General features: G+C 40.3%; 1 protein-coding gene across 1 annotated transcript in view; it reads left to right on the top strand.

Annotated features, from left to right (window-relative positions):
* PLCH1 (phospholipase C eta 1) overlaps window positions 1-25,561 on the top strand; it is a 174,146-nt gene that overhangs the window by 83,604 nt on the left and 64,981 nt on the right. The gene's annotated exons all lie outside the window — the stretch shown is intronic.

Genomic DNA, 25,561 nt, shown 5'->3' with positions numbered 1-25,561 from the left:
AGATTTTCAACCTGTGATCTGTGCGTACCCCTCCTCTCATTACTCTCAAATGTTTTCAAATGGACTTTGTTTTTTGTCTTTGGTACTAAGGACTGATTGCCATCTACATGGTTTATTTGTGAGAAGCTTAATGCAATGAAGAATTTACCTTCCCAACCAGGTGATATCTTGTTGTTGTTGTTGTTTAATTTTATTCATTCATTTGTTTAACAAATATTTATTAATTATCTAGATTGTTTAAGGTGCTACAATATAATTTATGGAATGTAATCATATGTAGTTTAAACTCTATTTTTTGAGGAAAATAATGTTATATATTTAAGCTGCATTTAATTGCTTGTCCAGGGTTATAACCCTTTATTCATTAGTATTCGTCCCCAGATCTTGTTCCAATATTATGGCAGGCAGTCAAACCCTTTAATCATTTGCCTGTATATGTGCCTGCCTATGATTTAGTCAGAAGTTTTACTCATTCTAGTTATGTGCAGGAGAATAGACATGTTGGAAAAATAGAAGTTTTCCAACAGCAACGTTGCACCACATTATGCTTTTGACATTAATTAAATAGCAAGAGATAGATTTGGCATAATCTGGGAAGCTGAAGCTTTAAGATGATAGAACTTGCCCATGTTATTTTTAGAATTGGAGGTAGCTCGAAGTCAAGACTTCACAAATAAACATTCATGTGCATAGAAAAAATAATCATAGCCTAAGTCCGAAATGAAGTTACAGCTGGCTGCTTCGGGAAGAGGAGCTTTGATGGCCCAGTCAGCTGTTCTGCATGTCCATAGTTGAGGGAGGAGAGCCTAGCAGAAATGCAATGTTGTCACTCTCTTCTGTTGGGCTTCAATTTAGCTCTTTGTGGGACCTGGTAGTGGTGAGGGACTTGCGCTGGTGGGAAGTACAGCATTGTATTTTTTAAAAAAATATTTTTATTGATTTCAGAGAGGAAGGGAGAGGGGGAGAGAGAAAGAATCATCAATGATGAGAATCATGATTGGCTGCCTCCTGCCTGGGCATGTGCCCTGACCGGGAATTGAACTGTGACCTCCTGGTTCATAGGTCAACACTCAACCGCTGTGCCACAGTGGCCAAGCTGCATTATATTTTTTAAGTTCAGTAAAGGGAACTGTTGAAGTTCTACCTCTTGAATGTTTCTTAGGGTAATAGTGAACAAACAGTAGGAGACTCCCACAAAGCGACCTGTAGGTGAGCCTGTTTGTTAAATATATGAAACCAAATTATCCTGTAGTGATGGAGGGAGCTTAATTGAACTTTTGTTCTTAAAATTGAATACCTAAAATAAAGAGAGCCATGTCACAATAACCAATGGGAAATAATCAAGGAGAAGAAAGCGTAACACTAACAAATGCCAGCAGAGATGTGCTAACGCTCAGAATGAGCTTTACTGTGAAGCTGCCATTCAAGAATCAATTTAAAATTCTTAACTGCTGAGCCTCTTGGCTCCTTTGTGAGTGCCTCGCTGGTGCTCTCAGGGATGCAGGGGAGCTTTTCATGAGAAGATGGTATGTTAATAATTTCATAAAGGCCCTGTAATTTGAATACATTTTGAGATGAATGTTATCTCTGCAATTGGTGATTTGAAAGGTTACTTTAAATCAACTGAAAAAAACCCAAAACAAAACCAACATACCCAGGTAGGTAAGAGGTTCTTTGTTTCGGTATGAATATGTGTTATTGATGTATGCTAATTATGAAATATCATAATTAGCAAAGATAACCTCCCAATGTTCAATATTAACTACAGGTCTGTCCTGTCCTTTATGGAGAGGTTCAAGAATTAATTAATATAATTTCTGTCTGAGAAACTACATATGATAAGATGTGAGACTATTTACAAAACACATTTTCTATAGCAGAAGACCTAAAGTGCTAATTGAATGTAGGTGCTATTCTCATTTGAAGGAAAAAGTGATATTAACTTTAAATCCAGTTCTTAATGACAGTAACATTTTGTTCATCCTAAGGACTTTTCTCAATTTGTGTTATAACAGGACCTAACAAGTTTTTTCAAATAATGTTGGCCTGATCAAATTCATGCACAACTTTCTCTTGCCTGCTACTTTTTTCCAGTATTTTTTTTTTATTTTCTTTATTGATTAAGGTATTACATGTGTGTCCTTATCCCTTCATTGTCCCTCCACCCCCCTGCTCATGCCCTCACCCCCCTGGTGTCTGTGTCCATTGGTTAGGCTTATATGCATGCATACAAGTCCTTTGGTTGATCTTCCCTCCTTACCCCCACCCTCCCCTGCCTTCCCTCTGAGGTTTGATGGTCTGATCGATGCTTCTCTGTCTCTGGATCTGTTTTTGTTCATCAGTTTATGTTGTTCATTATATTCCACAAATGAGTGAGATCATGTGATATTTTTCTTTCTCTGACTGACTTACTTCGCTTAGCATAATGCTCTCCAGGTCCATCCATGCTGTTGCAAATGATAGGAGGTCCTTCCTTTTTACAGCAGCATAGTATTCCATTGTGTAGATGTACCACAGGTTTTTCATCCATTCATCTGCTGATGGGCACTTAGGCTGTTTCCAAATCTTAGCAATTGTAAATTGTGCTGCTATGAACATAGGGGTGCATATATCCTTTCTGATTGATGTTTCTAGTTTCTTGGGATATATTCCTAGAAGTAGGATCACTGGATCAAATGGGAGTTTCATTTTTAGTTTTTTGAGGAAACTCCATACTGTTCTCCACAGTGGCTGCACCAGTCTGCATTCCCACCAGCAGTGCACGAGGGTTCCTTTTTCTCTGCATCCTCAGCAGCACTTGTCATTTGTTGATTTGTTGATGATAGCCATTCTGACAGGTGTGAGATGGTACCTCATTGTTGTTTTGATTTGCACAAATCAATAAACATGGTACATCACATAAACAAATTGAGAGATAAAAATCACGTAGTTATATCAATTGATGCAGAAAAAGCATTTGACAAAATCCAACACCATTTCTTGATAAAAACCCTCACCAAAGTGGGAATAGAGGGATCATACCTCAACATAATAAAGGCCTTATACGACAAATCTACAGCCAACATCATATTCAGTGGGCAAAAACTAAAATCATTTCACCTAAGAACAGGAACAAGACAGGGATGCCCACTTTCACCACTGCTGTATGACATAGTACTGGAAGTGCTAGCCATAGCAATTAGACAAGAAGAAGAAATAAAAGGTATCCAGATTGGGAAAGAAGAAGTAAAACTGTCATTATTTGCAGATGACATGACACTGTACATATAAAACCCTAAAGACTCCATAAAAAATTATTAGACTTAATAAATGATTTTGGCAATGTAGCAGGATACAAAATTAATGCCCAGAAATCTATGGCATTTTAATACACCAATAGTGAACTTACAGCCCTAGCTGGTTTGGCTCAGTGGATAGAGCATCAGCCTGTAGCCTGGAGGGTCCAGGTTCAATTCCGGTCAAGAGCACATGCCCAGGTTGTGGGCTCATCCCCAGTAGGGGGCATGCAGGAGGCAGCTGATCCATGATTCTCTCTCATTGTTGATGTTTCTCTCTCTCTCTCTCTCGCCCTTCCTCTCTGAAATCAATAAAAATATAAAAAAAATAGTGAACTTACAGAAAGAGAGATAAAACAACAACAACAATCCCATTTACCATTGCACCAAAAAAATTAAGATACCTAGGAATAAACTTAACTAAGGAGGTAAAAGACCTGTACTTGGAAAACTACAGTACACTGAAAAAAGAGATAGAGGAAGACATAAACAGATGGAAGAACATACCGTGTTCATGGATTGGTAGAATCAACATCTTTAAAATGTCCATACTACCCAAAGCAATCTATAGATTCAATGCACTCCCCATTAAAATACCAATGGGCATATTTCACAGACCTAGAACAAACTCTCCAAAAATTCATCTGGAATAAAAAAAGACCCTGAATAGCTGCAGTAATCCTGAGAAAGAAGAACAAAGTAGGTGGGATCTCAATACCAGATATCAAACTGTATTACAAAGCCACTGTTCTCAAAACTGCCTGATACTGGCACAAGAACAGACATATAGACCAATGGAATAGAATAGAGAACCCAGAAATCAACCCAAACCATTATGCTTAGTTAATATTTGACAAAGGAGGCAAGAGCATACAGTGGAGTTAAGACAGTCTCTTTAAGAAATGGTGTTGGGAAGATTGGACAGATACAAGCAAAAAAATGAAACTAGCCCTAACTGGTTTGGCTCAGTGGATAGTATCGGCCTGCGGACTGAAGGGTCCCAGGTTTGATTCCAGTCAAGGGCATGTGCCTTGGTTGCAGGCATATCCCCAGTGGGGGGTGTGCAGGAGGCAGCTGATCGATGTTTCTCTCTCATCGATGTTTCTGACTCTCTGTCCCTCTCCCTTCCTCTCTGTGAAAAACCAATAAAATATATTTTAAAAAAAATGAAACTAAACCACCAACTTACACCATACACAAAAATAAACTCAAAATAGATAAAGGACTTAAACGTAAGATGGGAAATCATAAAAATCTTAGAGGAATCCACAGGCAGCAAAATCTCAGACATATGCCAAAGTAATATCTTCACCGATACAGCTCCTAGGGCAATGGAAACTAAAGAGAAAATAAACATATGGGACTACATCAAAATAAAAAGCTTCTGCACAGCAAAAGAAACCATCAACAAAACAACAACAACAAAAAACTCTGCGTGGGAGAACATATTTGCCAACGTTATCTCCGATAAGGGTTTAATCTCCAATATTTACAGGGAACTCATACAATTTAACAAAAGGAAGATAAACAACCCAATCAAAAAACGGGCAACGGACCTAAATAGATATTTTTCAAAAAAGGACGTACAGAAGGCCAAGAGACATATGAAAACATGCTCGAAGTCAGTAATCATTTGAGAGATGCAAATCTTGCCCGCTTTTTTCATGATGTGTCCAGGGGCTGGCCGAAGTTAAAGGTTGAGTCTCTTTTGGAATGGACTAGTTGGAACTCGGGCCTAAGGCTCATTTGTCCTAGATAGTTTTACTTAGTAATGTAATTTTTACATCCAAGTATATTTTACAATGTTTAGACCACACATTTAGCTCTAAAAATCCTAGACCTTAGTCAGGGTGGGAGGAAAAAGCTGCTTGGATGTGTTAACGACAGTTAAAGGTAGAATTTAATTTGTTTTGTGTATAACATATAAACTAAAGTTAAACAAATCGCATAAGGCAATCTATCCCTGGTGAATGACTGGGGCCCCCACCCCAATTTTGAGGCCACCATGGACTGATAATTTTTGTAGAATACGATAAAAATCAATTACTAATAATAAAAACCAAGATAAAAAAAGGACAAGCACCAAATTTTTTTATTAGATTTAACTATAAAATTATCTGTCCATTGTGATAAAAGTCTCAAACTTTTTCAGTTTCTATACTTACCTCGTTTTGCACATACCACAACCAGTTTGCAGACTGGCATGGGCCTTGAGATGACACTGAGACACCAAATCTAATTATGTAGTTGAAGTTGAAAAGTTAAATCATACCTAGAAGCTTTCATTTAAAAACTTTCCCAGAAAGTTATCTTGATTTAAACTTGTTATAAGAACAACAGCTTCCTTTTTTTCTAACAGAGCCTCAATCAGGTTAATCCTATTCAAGGGAGGTCTGAGCATCTGCTGTCTGGGGGAGTCTTGATCAGATTGGTTATTTTAGTTTCCTTTGAATGCTTTGTGTAGGCAGGGACACCTGACCAATTCTGGCCAATGAGACACGAGGAAAATCAGGGCACTTCTGAGAAAGTTTTCCTTTGAAAAAAGCTGCATGAAATGACCCTGGGACACGATGCCTTAAGCTGCTGTGGCCATCTGGCAGTTCATCAGTTTAGGAAGAAACTTGGACTTTTGGTGAATTCTTGAACATAAATTATCCATGTTACTTCCTTTAAACTTCTTAGGGGGAATTAAAAAACCCCTCATTATTGGTTAAGGAATTTGTAGTTGCTCTTTTTGTTTGTTTGTTTTTTTTACTTGCAGTCCAAAGCATTTAACAGTTAGCAATTCAGGAGTAGTTCAATGCATATATCTTAATGAGTTCAATTTTTAAGGAAAAACAACAATTGAGTAGATGTTTCAAAATCAGTTTTCTATGCAGGGTTTTGCCCCAAGGCATGGCTTTCCATTAGGTGGTACCTCTAGACTGGCAGGCAAGAAACACACAAATCTCTGTAGAGTTTGCTTTGCAAGCCAAACATTTAAGCACATGTCAGAATAACAGGGCGTACTGCAACCATAAAGACTGTTTTTGTTTGGATTAAAGGGCCTGTCTAACCTTTGGGGTGGAACAGATTAAAATCAAGTCTGAATCTTGTTTTGAGTGTTGAAGGAAAGTACATAATATACATAATACTCACAGAGTGGGATTGACTATCATCAACTGCTGGGAGCTCTGACTGAAGGGTTGAACATTCTTGTTTTCCAACCGGGCACTCTGCTTTCAGATTTTCAAGTTGACTGAAATACCAGGTGGAGGCGATAGAAGCTGCAGAAATACCTACTGGTGTAAAAGAACTATTACTAAGCATTTGGGCAGTTGGAGTGTTGGAGAAATGGATGGGAAGGAAAAAGGAGATGGAGGCCAAATGTGGATATACCTGTAGCTGGTAATAGAGCAGGGAAATCTTAATTTTAAAATATTAAATAAATGGCATTTTAGGAGTCTGGTATTATTATGTATCAAGCACTGTTGATAGCACTTTGCTTATGTTAATTCATTTAGTCTTGAATGAAGCATACCATGTTACAAATGAAGGAAGTGAGTCTAGAGAAGTAACTAACTCACTCGAGGTGCCCAGCCAGAGTCCAGGCTCTTACCATTGAACTCTACTCTCTCCATAGGGGCTATCTCAGCTGTACAGACAAGTGCAGAGAATAGTGTAAGACTCAGCCAGGTAGTCAACACTCCACTCTGTCTTTAAAGAGATACATTAGGGACCTGGTTGGTCCCTGAGCACCTCTCTCTTCTCCCACCCCTCTTTCATTCTGTGATCATTCTCTCTCTGGCATGAGGTATGGTTCCGTTTTTGGTAGAGAAGCTCAGTCTGCTTTCTCAGGCCTCTTGGGCCCTGCTTACTGAAGCAGCAGTTCTGAAAGCCATTGGAAGCAGTTCTCTTCAGCCTCGGTTCTGGAGCCCAGAATCACACCTTTGCTCTGCATCTTAGTGAGCCTACCTCTGGCCCCCCAATCATAGGGCGCATCCTTTTAGTCTTCATTTAGTCCTCATTTCCCTGCAAGTGCTCATTTCCCTACTGCTCTCTGTTGGTCTTGGTGACCTGCTGCCCCACAGGTTCAGCCCTTCTCACCACCGTGAGCCTTACGGCAAACAGAAGGGTCATGCAACTTTTCTGATCTTGTGATTCAAGAAAAGGAGGCTTATCTTGTTTAGTGCTACCCTGGGCAGTGTTTATTTCTTATTTGCCGGTCATAGGTAGGAGGCTCAATTGAGCATTGGTGTTTTTGTTTTTGTTTTATCCTCTTACAGTGCAGGCACACCATACTTGCACAGCACACTGTGTTGCTTCGTTGGAGGGACAATGGCCAATCTCTTTGACTTACAATACTTCCCTCTCTTGGTCATGAATATCCTATTTTACCTGAGCTGTTTTGATTCCAAGAAATTAGATTTATCGTTTCAGAAGGATACGTGAACATTTTTAAAAAATATATTTTTATTGCCGTAACCGGTTTGGCTCAGTGGATAGAGCGTCGGCCTGCGAACTGAAAGGTCCCAGGTTCGATTCTGGTCAAGGGCATGTACCTTGGTTGAGGGCACATCCCCAGTGGGAGGTGTGCAGGAGGCAGCTGATCGATGTTTCTCTCTCATTGATGTTTCTAACTCTCTATCTCTCTCCTTTCCTTTCTGTAAAAAATCAATAAAATATATTTAAAAAATATATATATTTTATTGATTTCAGAGAGAAAGGGAGAGAGAGAGAGATAGAAACATAAATGATGAGAGAGAGTCATTGTTGGCTGCCTCCTGCGTACACCCTACTGGAGATTGAGCACAACCTGGGCATGTGCCCTGACCTGGAATCTGTCAAGGTGGAAATGAGCTTTTTATTAATATCAAGAATTCACATGGCAATTACTTCCATAATGTGATTGCCACGAGTATTCATAGCATGAATATTAGAGATCATGTGAAGCCTTCCTCTTTAGTTCACTAATAAGGACTCTCATAAATGATAAGGACTCTCATAAATGAGATAAAATATTAAGAAAGCCTTTCTTTTCTGTTCTTTTTTCCCCTCTTCTTTCCTGTCCATTTTTCCTTTATTTTTTTGCTTTCAATTTTAAATAAACTGCACCAGTATTTTTTTGTTTATAAGATCTTCCTTTAAGTCAGGGGTGGGGAATGTATGGCCCAAAATCATTTGGTCTGGCCCTGCCAAGGCATTAGGGGTGAGTTAATTAAATGTTTGACCAAATATAGCAGGCTAATTTTTAAGTTGATAATTTTGTATGGCCTGTGAATGATAGAAATATTCAAATGGCCCTTGGCAGAAAAAAGGTTCCCCCACCACTGCTTTCAACAGTGCCCTTAAAAATCTTTTGTGATTCAGAATTTTATATTTTTATTTTATTTTTTTCAGGGGTGATTGAGCTTTTAAAGTGCCTACATGGGCATGGCTTTATAGAGACACAGTTAATTGACTTAGGCCTAGTCATCTCAAAATACAGAAGAGAAAGGCAGAAATTGTATTTTAAAAACTGCATTTTGGATTGGGAAATATTTAATCCCCACCAATAAACTGCTTGACAGCTGACTTGTTCATGGTTATGGTGATGTCTCTAGAAGGCAGTAGATACTTGATTGAGTTGCCCTGAATAGTTTCAAATTCTGGATTAAAGCATGGCAAGTAATTTAAAGAAGATGTGGCTTTTTGTTGCAATAGAAGTATAGGCAGTAGTGTGTGCTGAGGTGGGTTGGAATAGGGCACGTTGTGACTGCACATCAACTGGTTTAGTGGGGGTTCTGCTTGGAGCTTTCGGTAGTCGGAATATTTCTGCCACTGAGAGCAGCTCTTTTCCAACACAGTAGTTATCATTTGCTGAGATGGCCTGCCCTCTCAAGCTACATCCACCATCTGGCCGAGCCGATGGTCACCGTGAAATGGAAAGCTGCTTTAGATGAGTCAAGCTGGCCAGAGTGGCTTAACCTTGGGTCCCCACATGTCAAGAACAGAAGGAACGGTACATTGGTCGGAAATGGGATTTTAGTTAAATGAACCTTGTTTGTTTTTCTGTTGCTGAGATAAGTACTTAACAACAAAACAGTCCTTCTGGTCACTGTTCACCTAGGATGGGCTCATTTAAATGTCCAGCAGTGGTAATTGTTTCCTAAATGCTGACAGATGCTTTTGTATCATTCAACCATCAGTTTCTTCTGTCATTAGTATCACCCTGCTTGCACAGTGCTGCAAGTATTTTCTGAGATTGCAGGAAGATGCAGGACTAGTTGGTGCTTTCTTGCTTTTCAGATCAGGATTGTGGGGATAAACGCTGATGATGGCATTGCCCTGGCTCTGCGAGAGGAAAAGAATTTCTGATTACAGTATTTATCAGCAATTACAGTGCTGAATCAGTTGCAGAAATTCAAAATAGCATGCAGACTGCGACATAATTGTCCTGGAATAGATGTTCAGGAAAGCAGCCTGATGAGATGAGGGTCTGTGTGTATTACGAGCCTTTGAGTCAGCTCCGGCTCCTGGTCACCCTTGAATGAGTGATGTCTCCTATGTCCTGTCTTCAACAGCTCCGCTCAGCTCCTGTAGACTCGCACCTCTGGCTTCTTCTATGGAATCAATCCATCTAGTATTTGGTCGTCCTCTTTTCTTGCTGCCTTCTGTTTCTCCCAGCATGATTGTCTTTTCTTTAGAACCCTGCCATCTCATGACATGCCTGAAGTAGGATAGCTTTAGTTTTGTATCATCACCTCTAGTGATGCTTCAGGCTTAATTTGCTCTAGGCCAGGGGTGGGCAACCCCTGGCACGCGTGCCAAACATGGCACGCCAGTAACTTTTGCTGGCACGCGAAACCCTCTCTTATAATCTTCCATTTACAATTTTTTTCTTAATATCAACTTTTTTATTTTTCAGATAAATTCAGTGTAGGTGCATCTTAGATAAATAAATAATTTTACATAACAAGTTATCTTAAAGACCATAGACATGGATTGATGGGAGAGGGAAGAGCAATTTCTATGCCTCTGCCTTAATTCTCCCTGCCTTCCTAGATCCGACTAGTGTTTTGGTTTCATCCACATACGCTTGTGAATCTTTGTTCTCAGTGACGAATTTTGTTAAGTCTCGTAATAGGAGTAGCCTGACGGATGAAAGTAGTAGCTTGTGCATATCTCTGCAGGTCACGAAATATAAACCTGATGTAAAATCTCTGTCATCAGTGATGCAGCAGCAAAAGTCCCACTGATAATATCAAACGGAGTCATAAAGTTTTCTGTCGGACTATCAGTGTACATGTATACATTAAAAAATAAATGTATTTTTCATAATCATATACTGTGTTTTTGTCACTCGAATGAATTTTATCATTTCTTCAAGGTTCTTCACATACGTACACCTTAAGAGATATTAAGTAGGCGTAATATGTTCTCAAAAAATTAGGGTTGGCACGCACAAGAATTTTGAGTCAGAGATTTTTCTGGTTTTGGCACGCACTCACAAAAAGGTTGCCCACCCCTGCACTAGGCCCTGCTTGTTCCTGTTTCTGGCAGTCCAGGGTATCCATGGAGCTCTCCTTCCCGCATCATATTTCTTTCTTTCTTTTTCTTTAATTCTTTATTGTTGAAAGTATGACATATGTCCCCTTTTCCCCTGAACCATATTTCAGGTGCATCATTTCCCCCCTCCACCCCCCATTTGACTTCTCCACTGTTCACCTTTCACATTTGCACATAGTAATCGAGAAACGAGGGTGTGGATGATCTTAGCCTTGGTCTCTCATGACACAGCTTTGCTCTTGGTGATTTTTTCTAATTCTTCCCTGGCTGCCCTTCCGAGTCTCAGCCTTTTCCTGAGTTCTTAGCTGCAGTCTTCATTTGAAACGACGACTGAATCGAGATAAGTAAGCAACATCTCTAACAATTTCACTGTCTTTATTGCCTCTGTTAAAATTCGTGTGTTTCTTCCGTAGTCATGATTCTTGTCTTCTTGATGTTCAAATGCAGTCCTGCTTCAGCACCTCTTCTTTCATTTTTATCCAGAAGTTGTTTCAATCATGGCCACTTTCTGCCAGTAAGATGTTTAAAGATGGCCACTTTCTGCATCTCTTGTTATTGATGTTTCTTCCACCAAGTGTCACTCCTTCCTCTGAGTCTAGCCCAGTTTTTGTCGATGACATGTTCTACGTACAGATTAAACACACTGGGAGACAAAATGATGAGGGCCTCTATGTTGTTCACTCCTGTACTGAATGTTGTGGCCCAGGGCATCCTGGGAAGGCTGCACACCAGTGGGGTGTTTGCTTTCTTTGGGACGATACGCCCTGCATTTCACTGACCTATCAGTGTCATATGACTCTCCTAGTGTCCTGTGTTTCTGATATTGACATGGCTGACAGGTGTTTGTCACCTTTCCTACCTACCTCCTACTTTTTTTTCCTGGAATCACAGCTCTTTCTTATATTTTGTGTCTTTATTACTGACTCTCTTCCTCACCATCTAAACTTTTACTTCCAGTTGCTCCATCTTGTCTTTGGCACTGTGTTTAATATTTTCTATTCTCTTTTGCTTCTTCCCTAACACTCTCCTGTCCTCCAAGACATTTTTTTTCTATCCCTCATCAATTCTTGTATGTTTCCAATGACTTACTTGAAATACCCCACCAACCACAGGTTAATTACACGGCTCAGCAAGTTTATTCTTGCTCAATGGTCAGCCCGGTTCTGCTGAAGAAGTGTGTGAATGCCTGTGTTCATGTGCACGTGTGTGGGTTAGTCTAATTATTTCTGAATGCAGAGAGACTCAAGAAATCTTATGTCCAGGCAACTATGGTTTAATGCAGGCCTTTTCTCTGGGATTGACTGTTTAGAAAACTTTATAGCACATCTGTTCTGATTATATATGCAAATGTGGTTTAAAAGAAATTTTCAGTTTTTTTTTTTTTATCTTTCTCCCATTTTTAGATTTTCTTTTACTTAAAAATGATTTTAAGATCTATAGTGCAGTGATTTGGGATAGTAACTCCAATCAAAATGCCACACATTAGCTGTGATGAATGCTTGGTTACTTAGTGATGTTTATGTGATATTACATTTTTAAAAGGGAACCTTGTAATATTAGGGCCAGGGTCTGGGTGAGGACAAATGATTTTTGAAAAATAAACCTGAGGGGATTCTCCCAGGCACTTTCCTTACCACATGGAAATATTTTTTCCTTTTTAGCATGGATTCTTTTTTCCCTCAGAAACACCGGCCACAGAAATAAGGTGCCTGCTTTTTAAATGCCACACAAGTGGATTTCCAATTGGCTGTGGGTGGCAGGTACCAGGCCTGCTCACCCAGCAGGTGGGCTCTGCAATCTTCAGCCTGGGAGACCAGTGGCTGAGAGCATCGCAGGCCTGTGGGTGGAGAGGCACTTGTTTTCTGGAGAAAATGTGATCACTTCTTCCATTTTCTGTTAATTGACTCTTAGATCGAGAGCCTTAAAGACACACAAGAGAGAAACCAAAGAACTTATATCCGTATATGCATAGTCCATGGACACGGGCAATAGGGGCGTGAAGACTGGGGGTGGGTGGGTACGGGCTGGAAGGAGAGGAGTAAAGGGGGGGAATGGGAGACATCTGTAATACTATCAACAATAAAAAAAATATAAAAAAGGCACCAAAGTGAAACCTGAATGGATAAAATTAGGACAGTTTACATGAAATCAGTTAAGCTTTCTTGACTCCTGCCCTCCCTCTATTTTTTTAAATTAAAAAAATATTATTATTATTATTATTATTATTAAATGGAACATCATTACATTTAACGCACAAGTTTGATACAACCAAAAACTGAAACACCAGAGTAAAATAGTAACAAAAAACATGGTATTTCATTTGCAATGCATGAGAAATGGTTAACATCTTCAGTCATAAACAAGCTCTTAAAACCAGTAACAGAGACACTATAATAATGCAAGGAAACTATAAAACAATAGTTGGTGGAGGAAGTAAGAGTTTGGGTGTAAGAACTGGGAACTGCTGGGAGCTTATGAATTTTTGGAATACAGAATAGGCATTCTGCAAATGAATTTTAGGAATATAGAACAGGTATTCTTTTTTAAAATGCAATTAAACTCAGGTAGGAAGTGTGCACAGTTAATTTAAGAAATGAATGAGATAATAACTACCTCAATAAATACTTATTTTATGTCAATGTATGTAGCACACTGGATAGGTATTTTATAGAGCAGTGATTTTCAACCTTTTTCATCTCATGACACACATAAACTAATTACGGAAATTCTGTGGTACACGCACAAAGATATTTTTTGTTGATATTACAAAACATAGTTATAATTTTGACCCATTCACATCGGACAGCTATTGTTGTGTTGGCTGTCATCATTTTAAAAAATTTGACAATCTAAGGGAAATGAGGCCAGTGCCCCTGACTAAATAGTCAGGTTTTGCAACACACCAGTTGAAAATCGCTGCTATAGAGGTATCTTTCTTTTCAAAGACATGAGTCTAGATGGGGTGTGGGTGAGGTCAGATAAAATGCTATTTGTCATTAAGGCTCAAAACTAAGGAAGCACCTGTGTACAAGTCAGGACACATCTAAAATTGTGAGGTATTGAGCAGCCCACAACGGAACAAGAGATTATAGAGAAACAAGCAATAATGATTATCTGACCATCAACATTTCATCTTTTAATCCTCACTGGGATACTTAACTGGGATATTTAACATTTTATAAGTATGGGGTGAGACCTTGAGCTAATGTCCTAACATGCAACTGAGCAATAAGCCTTTGCTTCTGTCATTCAAGTGACTCTGAATTAAGGTCCAATGAAGGAAACTGGCTGGCTCCCAATGACCACATACTAAGTAGGGAAGGTGTAATGGTGTCTGGAGGTGTGGTCTGCAAACTTAAGCATGCCTCAGAATTACCAGGAAGAGCTTTTAAATGCAGATTCTTAAGCAGCAAGGATATCTGGAGAAGTGGTCTAGGAGTCTATACTCTAAAGAAAGCCAAGATTGGGGTCCAGTTGCTGCCGTAGGAGAAATTAGATTTGTCCAAGGATTGCATTCAACTTTTGCCTCCTATCAATAATGTACACTCCCCAACCAGCAATCAAAAATAAGCCAGTACTTTAAAATTAACGTGTGGTATGGTAAACTTTAAAAAAACTTGCTCAGTAAAAATACTTTTTGTATCATATAGAACTAAGAGAAAATATTTTACTGGTTTTAGGGAAGGTTAAACCTTATTCATATAGCCAAATAAATTGCCCTTGCCCAATGTCATCCAAGAAACAGCCAAGATTAGGAGTAAGCAATAAATGAAACATAGCCATTAAAATTGTAATTATTAAGACTGTGTAGAAAATTATACCTTAACTAGAGGCCCGGTGAATGAAATTCGTGCACTTGGGGAAAAGGGAGGGTCCCTCAGCCCAGCCTGTGCCCTCTTGCAGTCCAGGAGCTGTCATTCGGACATCCTTAGTGCTGCTGTAGAGAGGGGAGAGGCTCCTGCCACCACCGTCGCTGCACTTGCCAGCTGTGAGCCCAGCTCAGGGGCTGGCTGAGCGGCTCTCCCCCTGTGGGAGTGCACTGATCACCAGGGGGACGCTCCTGCATTGAGCGTCTGCCCCCTGGTGGTCAGTGCACATCATAGCGACTGGTTGTTCTGCTGTTTGGTCAATTTGCATATTAGCCTGTATTATATAGGATAAAAATAAACATTAAGGTATAATTTTTAATGTGGTGAACAGAGTATTTTAAATTCATTTTATTTTTTCTCTATTTTTAAAATTAAATTTATTAGGCTGACATTGATTAATATGATCATATAGGTTTCAGGTGTGGTTTCTGTTGCAAGATCTGTATATTGCACTGTGTGCCCACCACCCAAAGTCAGATCTTCTCCAATCACCATATATTAGGACCCCCTTCACTCCCTACTTGCTTCCTTCTGGCAGCCACCACACTGTTGTTTGTGTTCACGAGTTTCAGTTTTATGTCCCACATATGAGTGAAATCATATGGTTCTTAGCTTTTTCTGACTGACTTATTTCACCTAGCATAATATTCTCAGGGTCCATTCATGTTGTTACAAATGGCAATATTTCATCCTTTCTTATGGCCGAGTAGTATTCCATTGTGTATATTTATGTAACACATCTTCTTTATCAAGTCCTCTATCGTGGAACCCATTGGTTGTTTCCATGTCTTGGCCTCTGTGAATAATGCTGCAATGAACATAGGGGAGCATATATATTTGCGAATATATGTTTTCAAGTTTTTCGGGTATATACCCAGGAGAGGGATTGCTGGGTCATATGGTAGAGCTATTCTTAGTTTTTTAAATGTATTTTTATTAATTTCAGAGGGGAAAGGAGAGGGAGAGAGAGTGAAAGTGAGAGCGAGAAACATCAATGATGAGAGAGAATCATTGATTGGCTGCCTCCTGCATGGCCTACACTGGGGATTGAGCCCACAACCTGGGCATGTGCCCTGACTGGGAATTGAACCATGACCTCTTGGTTCATAGGTTGACGCTCAATCCCTGAGTCATCCCGGCTGGGCTCTATTCTTAATTTTTTGAGGAATCACGTCACTGCTTTCCATTGTGGTTGTACCAGTCTCCATTCCCACCAGCAGTGAATGAAAGTTCCCTTTGCTCCACAACCTCTCCAACACTTGTTACTGCTTGTCTTGTTGATAACGGCCACTCCAACAGGTGTGAAGTTATAATTCATTGTAAATAATCATATCCTCTGAGGATAAAAAAATGTACACAACCCTAGAATAAGAACAATTTAAAAAAATCTACTAAGTATTCTTATTATGATCTTCAAGGGTCAGGCTCAAATTCTGTCTCCTCTGGAGTTCACCTAATCTTTGAGCACCCACTTCTTCCCCTGCCCAAGTCCTTATTGTTCATATGTTTTGTATCCCACCCCTAGTATCATTATGATACATAAAATTTCCAAAAGCTAGACCTGGTATATTATAGAGTCCCAGTGCATGGCAAGAAAGGTCTTAGGAACTAGCAAACAGATTCTTTATTTTCAGAAAATTGCAGTCAAGGCTGTTTAAAGGACTTATCAGTGATCAGCCAGTTACTGGCCCAGACAGGACCTGCAGGCAGACATTACACATAGTGAAATGGAGAGAATTGCCCGGGATTCAGGGCACCTACTTTCACAGCTGACTTTGCCACTTACTAGCTTTATGACCTCAGCCAAGTTCTTTGCTCATCTGCTCTACAGAGACAATTAATTATTTTACTAACTTCAGAGATCTTAAGAGAATAAGCCACATAATATATATGTCAATAATTTTAACTCTAGGTATACAGTAGACTCCCTGGGAAGCATCTATACTAATAAAAGGGTAATATGCTAATTAAACTGAACAAAGCCATGGTGGCAGGGGCTGAGGCAGAGGCAGTTAGGGGCAATCAGGCCAGCAGGGGAGAGCAGTTAGGGTGTGGGCAATCAGGTCAGCAGGGGAGAGCAGATAGGGGGCGATCAGGCCAGCAGGGGAGAGGAGTTAGGGGGTGATCAGGTTGGCATGAGAGAGCAGTTAGGGGCGATCAGACCAGCAGGGGAGAGCAGTTACGGGGCAATCAGGCCATCAGGCAGAGGCAGTTAGGGGTGATCAGGCTGGCAGGCAGGGGAGCAGTTAGGGGCATTCAGGCCGGCAGGCAGAGGTGGTTAGGGGCGATCAGACAGGCAGGGAGGCAAGCAGTTAGGAGCCAGCAGTCCCGGATTGCAAGAGGGATGTCCGACCGCCGGTTTAGACCTGATCATGCAGGGATCGGGCTTAAACTGGCAGTTGAGTATCCCCTGAGGGGTCCCGGATTGGAGAGGGTGCAGGCTGGGCTGAGGGACCCTCCCTCCCGTGCATGAATTTTGTGCACCAGACCTCTAGTAATAAAATAAAACAGATGCCCACCCCAGACCCATCCCAACAGATGTTGATTTAATTGCTCTGTAGTGGGGCTTTGTGATCAACACTTTAGGAAGGTCCCCAGTTGATTATGATGTACAGCCAGGGTGGCAAACTATGAAATAGACTTGTTAGATGACAAGGTACTCTATAAATAAAGGCCAGTACTTAATGTGGCTTGGGGATTTTGCCCCAAATATTTAGTCCAATGTCATATTACTGAAAAAATGATGAAATAGGATCTGAGGTATGTATATTTTACACATGTATGAATTTTATTTTTAAAAAATTTTATTTAACTTTTTTAAATTAAAGTATAGTTGACATATAATGTTATATCAGTTTCAGGCATATAACATGGTGATTCAATATTTATATACCTTATGATGTAATCACTGCAAGCCTAGTAACCATCTGTCACTGTGTAAAGTTATTATAGCATATTGACTATTTTCCCTGTGCTGTACACTCCATCTCCATGGTTTATAGCTGGAAGCTTGTACCCCTTATTTCCCTTTTTCACTCCTCCCTCAGCCCCATTTCCTCTACCAACCATCGGTTATTCCTCTGCTGCTGAGTCTGTTCTTGATTTGTTTGTTTTAAAGGATTTTTAAAAAATAACAAACCACATTGCGGAATGTTGATGACATTGTCATTTCTGCTCTTATGTTGAAGTAGAAAACTCTTTACATATTAGATGAAACTAAATTTAAAATTTTTAAATTCATGTCCCCTTCCCCAATGAGATGACGTTAAATAAAACCAACGAAACTGTATTGTTATGAATTCTTATTTGTATTTCATTTGTTTCCCAGAGCTAACAATTATGGAACAGAAACAATTGTTGAATATAATATAGGTTTCATTAAAAAACAAAAGTGTTATGTACGGCTTTAGTAAAATAGAAAAAAGGTTCTGACATTTTAAAAATTACTGATTAATTTCTTTCACTCTGACTTAAATTCCCCCAAATGTACCTCCGTTGACTGTGTGCCTATAGGTTTGCAAACAAGTTCCAAAATGTTACTGCTAACCAATTAGTTTCTAAAACCTTTTCAAATAATCTTATCTTTGCCATGGGAGTGATTTAAGCAGTGGCATAAAAAAACCAGTGATCTCTACATTGTTTGCTCTTCACTGGGAAGAATCTTGACTTAATAAGAGTGGAGTTTTCCCTGGTTGTTTGGAAACACATTTATTCCTAAGCTGATATTACTTGACTTTAAAGCCCGACTATTGGTGAGGGAGAGCTTTTCAGGTGAAGCCATTTCCTTTGAAGAACAGTTATATTTTATATAAATGTCATCCAAAACATTCATGTCCATAGTAAAATGTCCAGATGCGAATCAGGTTTTTTTTTCTTTTAAGTTATTCTTAAAGGCTTTTGGATGAACAGGAATTTTGTCTTCCTGAAAGATAAAACATTAACGGGATGCAGGTCAGTTGTTTTATGGACTCAGAACTCGGAGGAAAATGCAATTTTAGGTGGAGGGAATAACCAGAACTGCCTTTTGCTCCCCTCTCTCTGGCCCTGAGTCTGTGGGCTGACCCCTCCTGCTGCACTGCCCTCAGCAAGGTATCTTATATTCATTGTGTACCAGGCCTCGAATCTGTTTTTGGTCTGTGCTGAGAATTACACATGCCCTTTACTTCTCTGGTGATTTTAGGAACTCTCCCTTCCCTTCCTCTGAGAGAAACATTACCTGTATCATTTGACACCTTTTTCCACTGGAAATGAAATTGTTTTCAGAAACTAATTTCTTTCAGTCACTCAGATTTACTCTGATCGGTGGAAGCTGGCAAGAAATCAATGCACATTTTTTCATGAACCGTTTTGCTGAAAAGACACCCTTGCAGATGATGTGCACATTTGTTTTGCCTGCTAATAAACAGTTTGGTGATAGGTGTGTTCACAAGAAAGTGCAAGTGATATTCTTGTGTGGCCTAACGCAGGCATGGCTGTAGCCCTATATTGCAGCCCAGTCTCCAGGTGACCTTTCCAGCAGAGAAGGAGCAGGGTACCAGCTGTGCTTATTACTGTTGGAGATGATTTTGCATCTTGGCTTTTTAAAGCATAGAGCTAGGGTGATGGAACTGTTCTAAAATTAGATCACCACATAACTGTAAATACACTAAAGCTATTGAACTGTACGTTTAAGACAGGTCAATGTTAGCGTATATAACGTATACCTTAAAGCTGCTATAAAAATCAGCATTGGATGGCATGTTTGGCATTCCTAACAGACTGTGACTATCTCTGCTTCAAACATGGGTGAAAGAATTGAACCTCTTGATATCCTATATACATAGTGGAAATGTTGGGAATCTCTCCCCAAAGGATACATACTTTGTATTAGGATACTTCATATCACAAATATATATATATATATATAGCCCAATGCACAAAATTCATGCAAGGTGCTTGGCCCCCGCTGCCGCCAAGGCCGGGGACCTCTGCTGCCTCTGCCTGGGCCTCCTCTGCCCCGGCCCCCGCCTGCCTCATCTTCATCCAGAAGGACGTCTGGTCTAATTAGCATATTATGCTTTTATTATTATAGATATATACACACACACAGACACATGATTTTATTATAATAGATACACACACACACACTCTAGAGGCCCAGTGCATGAAATTCGTGCATGGGGGAAGGGATGGTGGTCCCTCAGCCCAGCCTGCACCCTCTCCAATCCGGGACATCCCTCTCAAAATCCAGGACCACTGGCTCCTAACTACTCACCTGCCTGCCTGCCTAATGCCCCCAACTGCCCTCCACTGCTGGCCTGGTCACCCCCAATAACTCTCCCCTGCCGGGCTGATCATACCTAACTCCCTCTGCCTCAGCCCCCACCATCATGGCTTTGTCCAGAAGGAAGTTGGATGTCCGGAAGATGGCCTGTCGACCTGGTCTAATTAGCATATTACCCTTTTATTAGTATAGATTTACAGTATTTTCTACTTGAAGGATTTGTTGAACTGATAGCCCCTAAGGAAATTTGCTTATTTTAAACTGGAGCAAAATGATTGATTTAATCCTGATAGGGAGTTGAATTCTAAAGGACTTTGCAGACCACTTTGTTAGCCCTTTCATTTTACAGATGAGACTCTGTTAAGTTTTAAACTCTAATTATGTAATAAAGTTAGAATATAGTTCTCTACTCATCTCTTCTGCTCTTTAAATATTTATACTATACTATAAGGCAGCCATTAAAATGATAATTATCAAGACTGTGTAGAAACATGGAAAACTGTTTATAATGCAAATGAAATAAAGCAGAGGGCCCAATGGCTAAAGTATCATGATTGCAACCAGTGTGTCAAATTGTGTACATATTAAGATCTGGACCATAATAGACCAAAACAATATGTGTATTATGTGATGGGTTGATGGGCATTTCTCCCTTAATATTCTTGAACGTTGCTGCATTGTATTCACATAACGTGTTTTCTAAAAATATTAAGGCTATCATAGGGAGAATGACGTGGGCTCAAAGGGATTATGCAGGTGTTGGTAGCTGCCTGAATTTATAGCCCACGTTTGCAGACTTTCCCCAGACACTTTCCAGCACTGGAAATGTGTGTGATGAGGGCATTCCATTCCAAGCCACTGGGACTCTGTCCTTGTGGACCTGCTTCCGGAACTCCTTCTTTGTTCCTTTGTTTCTCATCCCATTTAATGGAATTGACCGGCCCAGAATGGTTGGAGAATGACTTTTAAGGGGGGTAGTAACCCCTGTTAATTCCTCTACTGAAGGCAGAGCATGAAGAAATTGGCTTATGCTGACACAAGTGATTTAGAGGACTCTGGAAGAATATTTTGTCTCCAACATTGGTGATCATTAACTACTGGGATGAATTACAAGGAATGATTTGAGGGTTTTCTTTCTCTGGTTAACTGGACAACTCAATGGACTGTTTGAGGCAGGGAGAAGTGGGCTAGAATGACTCTCAGGACTCCATTGGACTTGATTTTTCAATTTGACTCTAACCAAATGGCTTTTCTGTGTGACAGGGAAAGATCACGGAGAAAGTGGAAAGCAGCTACATAAACAATTTAGGCAGCGTATTGTTTCAAAGCCTAGCTCGCAAGGACATTTTGATCATGTATGCTTGCCCACTCTACTGGATGGTGCTAGGGCAGGGGTGGGCAAACTTTTTGACTCGAGGGCCACAATGGGTTCTTAAACTGGACCGGAGGGCCAGAACAAAAGCATGGATGGAGTGTTTGTGTGAACTAATATAAATTCAAAGTAAACATCATTACATAAAAGGGTACGGTCTTTTTTTTTTTTTTAGTTTTATTCATTTCAAATGGGCCGGATCCGGCCCGTGGGCCGTAGTTTGCCCACAGCTGTGCTAGAGTCTTAGCCCATGGCTGAGTTGGTGGGATAAATGTGAAGCTAGTGGATATTTACAGCAATATATTGTGTAAACATACTCCTTCTCTAAGGGATTGTATCCCATTTTCTAAAATGTTTTGTTTTTCTGGATGGTATTTACTAAGTGGTAGGTGGTATTTATTAGCTCAAGTAACTGATTATTCATTTATATCACTGTGTTTTTCCTGTTAAATTGTCGAGATATTGTAGCCATAGCAATTCCATTTCAGGGAAAAGAAATGGTACTGTGGAAAGGAAGGGGAACGAAAGGCAGTGTGAGCAAAGCAGAGGGACTGTCAGGTATGTGGGCAGTCTATGGATGTGTAGTCCTTGCTTTATAGATCTGTGATGGTTCAGTTACTTCAAATTCTTTACTCTGGTTTAAACAATTTATTTTATTCTCTCTCCCCAAAGACATACATTCCTAAATTATGTCTTTTATCCTGTCACTCCTTTGCTCAGAAATATCTAGTGAATCTCTCATTGCCAATGGCTTAAAATGTTAATCCAGCACCTCTAACCCTCTACAGTCCAGTCTTATCCGGCCCATGGATTCATATATCCTGTCAATGCCCTTTGAGTCACTCTTTCAAAGATGGAGGCCCGTCTTTCCCTACCCTTTGATCATACCTCTCCTCTTTCCTGCCCCCAAGTCTTCACTGATTCTGTTTTATTACCATACTTCTCCCCATTCCAGCTCACTGTAGACTCCTTTTTCTATAGACCCCCATAGTATTCCTGTCTTTACTTCTGACTGGCATTTATTTTAAAAATATTTCAATAATAAAACCATAATAATAACTACCACTAATAGTGTTTATGATATGCCAGGTACCATTTTCAGTACTCCACTTGAATGAACTCATTCAATTAACAGCAACTCAAGAGGTAAAGAATATTATCCCCCGTTTTATAGATAAGCAAATGGAGACACAGAGGGATTAAAAATCTTGCCCAGCATCATACAGCTACTAAGTGGCAGACCTGGAGTTCTACCCCAGGCTGTCTAGATCCAAACTTGGTGTTCTTAACCACAGCTCTGAACTACCATAATAGTCTCTTTAGATGCTTCATTCTCTTAAAATTTGACCTCTTTAAGGTGAAGAGAAGTCTTCTTGCTTTTTGCTTTCCCTCATTACATAGCCCTGTGCCTAGAACAAGGAGTTGCTCTGTGAACATCTGTTTATTGACATTCTAATAGAGTTTTTTGGGTGTTTTGGCTTGGTTACTTTGATTTGATTTTATCTTGATATGATGACATACTCTCTTCTGTTCCCCCTTTAATTACTGGTATGAGATGGTTAATGTGACTGTCAAGAATTGAAATTCGTGGCTCTCATTACCTAACTGAATGGTGCTCAGTGGTGGGTAAATTTACTAGCGTGAAACTAAATCTTAAATTTTGCTCTGTGCTTCAAAGTAAACATTTTAAGAAGCATTATTTTTATTACTTGGATATTTGATATGTCAGGTAAGGCGAGTAAGAGCAAGCTACATTTCCCTCCCCTTGTAATATCAGTTCTTAAAATCGTACTTAACTTTATGCTGTTCTCCCTTAATTTTTGGGGTGAAGAAAGGTTCTTTGTGGAGGATATAGTGAATGTTGGTTATAGGCCCTGTAATGAGTACCTTGCACATGCAGTGTTAAGCTTTGGGGTCAAATTATCTTTCTTAGTAAAGATAAGATACTCAGCCAGCAAAGTTGAAGTCTAAAATGTTGTTAAAGTTTATTTACTGTGTTTCTTTGATCTCTTTCTAACATCGTACTGTTTGTGGGTACTCAGCTAGATGCTTCTAGTGCTCTAAGGGTTATATATGTGCCTGTGTATTTGTTGATGAAGTAAAAGCTGTTTCTGGCTGATATGATAAAAGAACATTTGGAGGAGTATTGCATAGTTGCAGAATCAAGGGGAAAATGGAATAATTTGTCACCCTCAGGAAGAATAACTCTGACAACTGTGGCATGTTGGAGCGGCCAGCCAGGAGCATCTCTTAAGTCTTGGCCACTGCAACGGCTCAGTGCTGTTTTTATTCAGTGCTCTGCTCCCGTGGAGGGAGACAGATTTGTTGGAAGCTTAAGTCAGGTGCACATATCTTAGTTGGGTGATTGACAGGCCACCAAAGGTACATGAAATGGGAAAAGAGTATTTCCAGTTACCAGTGACGGGGAAACAGGCAACACCAATGGCCTCTTCTTACAAGGTTCATCTCAAAGCAGAGAGAATTAAATGATAGCTTTCACTTGTACAAGAAGCTATTTGGATATTACCAGAATTCAATCACCAAGTTATTCTCTATTTGGAAAATCCTTGCAGTTTAATTCATCAACACATCTTTTATGTCTAGATCCTTATTTCCCTCTCTTATACACCAGGCCCCTTCTTTTAGGATAAGCCTTCCTTTTAGTTCAACAAGGGTTTTCGTTAGAGGAGCTGTCACTAGATTCTATCTCTGGAAGTTAGCAACTTTCAGTTTAGCCTCATAAAATCCTAGAGGTAGAATCAGAACTTGACAGGTTAATTAGCTTGCTCAAGCTGAGATAGAAGTATTATTGAGTATATTGGTTAAAATTCTCTGTGTTGCAAGTGCCAGAAAACTCAAATTGAAGCTATTTGAGCAGAAACTAAATAGTTCAGGGATATGTCTCCAATTTCACGAGGGGCTTGATGCAGGGCTCAAATAGCAGGACCTCGACATTTTTCTCCCTTCATATTTATCAGCTAAGCTTTGGGTTCTGTTTCAAGCAGACTTGCTTTTCATGGATCCCAGATGGAAGCTGGAAGCCCTGGGCTCAAAATTTAGGTATAGAGGGGTTAAAATCCATTTTTTCCAGAAGTCCCAGTTGTCTTAGATTCAATCACATGCCCATTTCTGAACCAATTACTGTAACCACAGTGATGAGATACCCTGGAGCTGAAGGGGAGATCAATTTTAAACAGTCCATATGACTGAAAATGGAGGGAAAAATGAATGACTTAAAGAATAACCAGAAAGTTTTTGGCAGGAAAGGAAGAGGGTTATGATGCTGGGAAGTAAAAAAAAAAAATTATGTTCAATTGTGAAAACTTGATTTTTTAAATTATATTTAAAATGATATTTATTTAGTTATTTGCAAACATACATAAATATAATAATACTAGTGCCCTGGTGCACGGATTCATGCACATTGAAAGGAAATTAATTAGAAGGTGGCCGGCGGTGTGGGACTGGGTGAGACAGGTGGGACATGCCCTGGAGCCAACCTCCCGCAGTCCCTCCCTGGCTGGCCACACCCAGGCGGTGCAGCTTGAGGTTTTCTCTGAGTGAGTGGGGTCCCTCCGGCAGGTGGGGTCCCTCAGCCTGGCCTATGAGGATTGGGCCAAAACCAGCTCTCCAGCATCCCCTGAGGGGTCCTGAATTGCGACAGAGCGGTCCTCAGGTGTTGCACCCTGGAATCGGCTCCCTTCTCTCTGGTTCTGGGTGCGTCACCCGAGAACCGCAGCTGCCAAGTCACTGCAGCTCAGCAGCTCCTGCATTGAGCATCTGCCCCCTGGTGGTCATTGTGTATCATAGCTACCGGCCAGTCGGCTGGTCACTTAGGCTTTTATATATATATACACTAGAGGCCCAGTGCACGAATTCGTGCACATGTGGGTCCCTCAGCCTGGCCAGTGATGGGGGCTGATTGGGGCTGGCTCGGGGGACGGACCATGGGAGGTTGGCCAGCTACAGGGGGTTGGCTGTGGGAGTGCACTGACCACCAGGGGGCAGCTCCTGCATTGAGTGTCTGCCTCCTGGTGGTCAGTGTGTCGTCATAGCAACCAGTCGACTGGTCATTCAGTCGACCGGTCATAATGGTCGCTTAGGCTTTTATATATATAGATATAGATGAACCCATATGTAGCCATCATGCAATTCAGCAGTTGTTGAAACATTTTGCCAATTATGTTTCTGTTGATTGCCTTTTAAGGCATTATCATAAGATGCTTTTACAGCTGGCTATGTAAGAACTTAGAAG

This window comes from Myotis daubentonii, chromosome 3, assembly GCF_963259705.1.
Source record: "Myotis daubentonii chromosome 3, mMyoDau2.1, whole genome shotgun sequence".
NCBI lineage: Eukaryota > Metazoa > Chordata > Mammalia > Chiroptera > Vespertilionidae > Myotis > Myotis daubentonii.
This window is presented reverse-complemented; position numbering and strand designations above follow the sequence as displayed.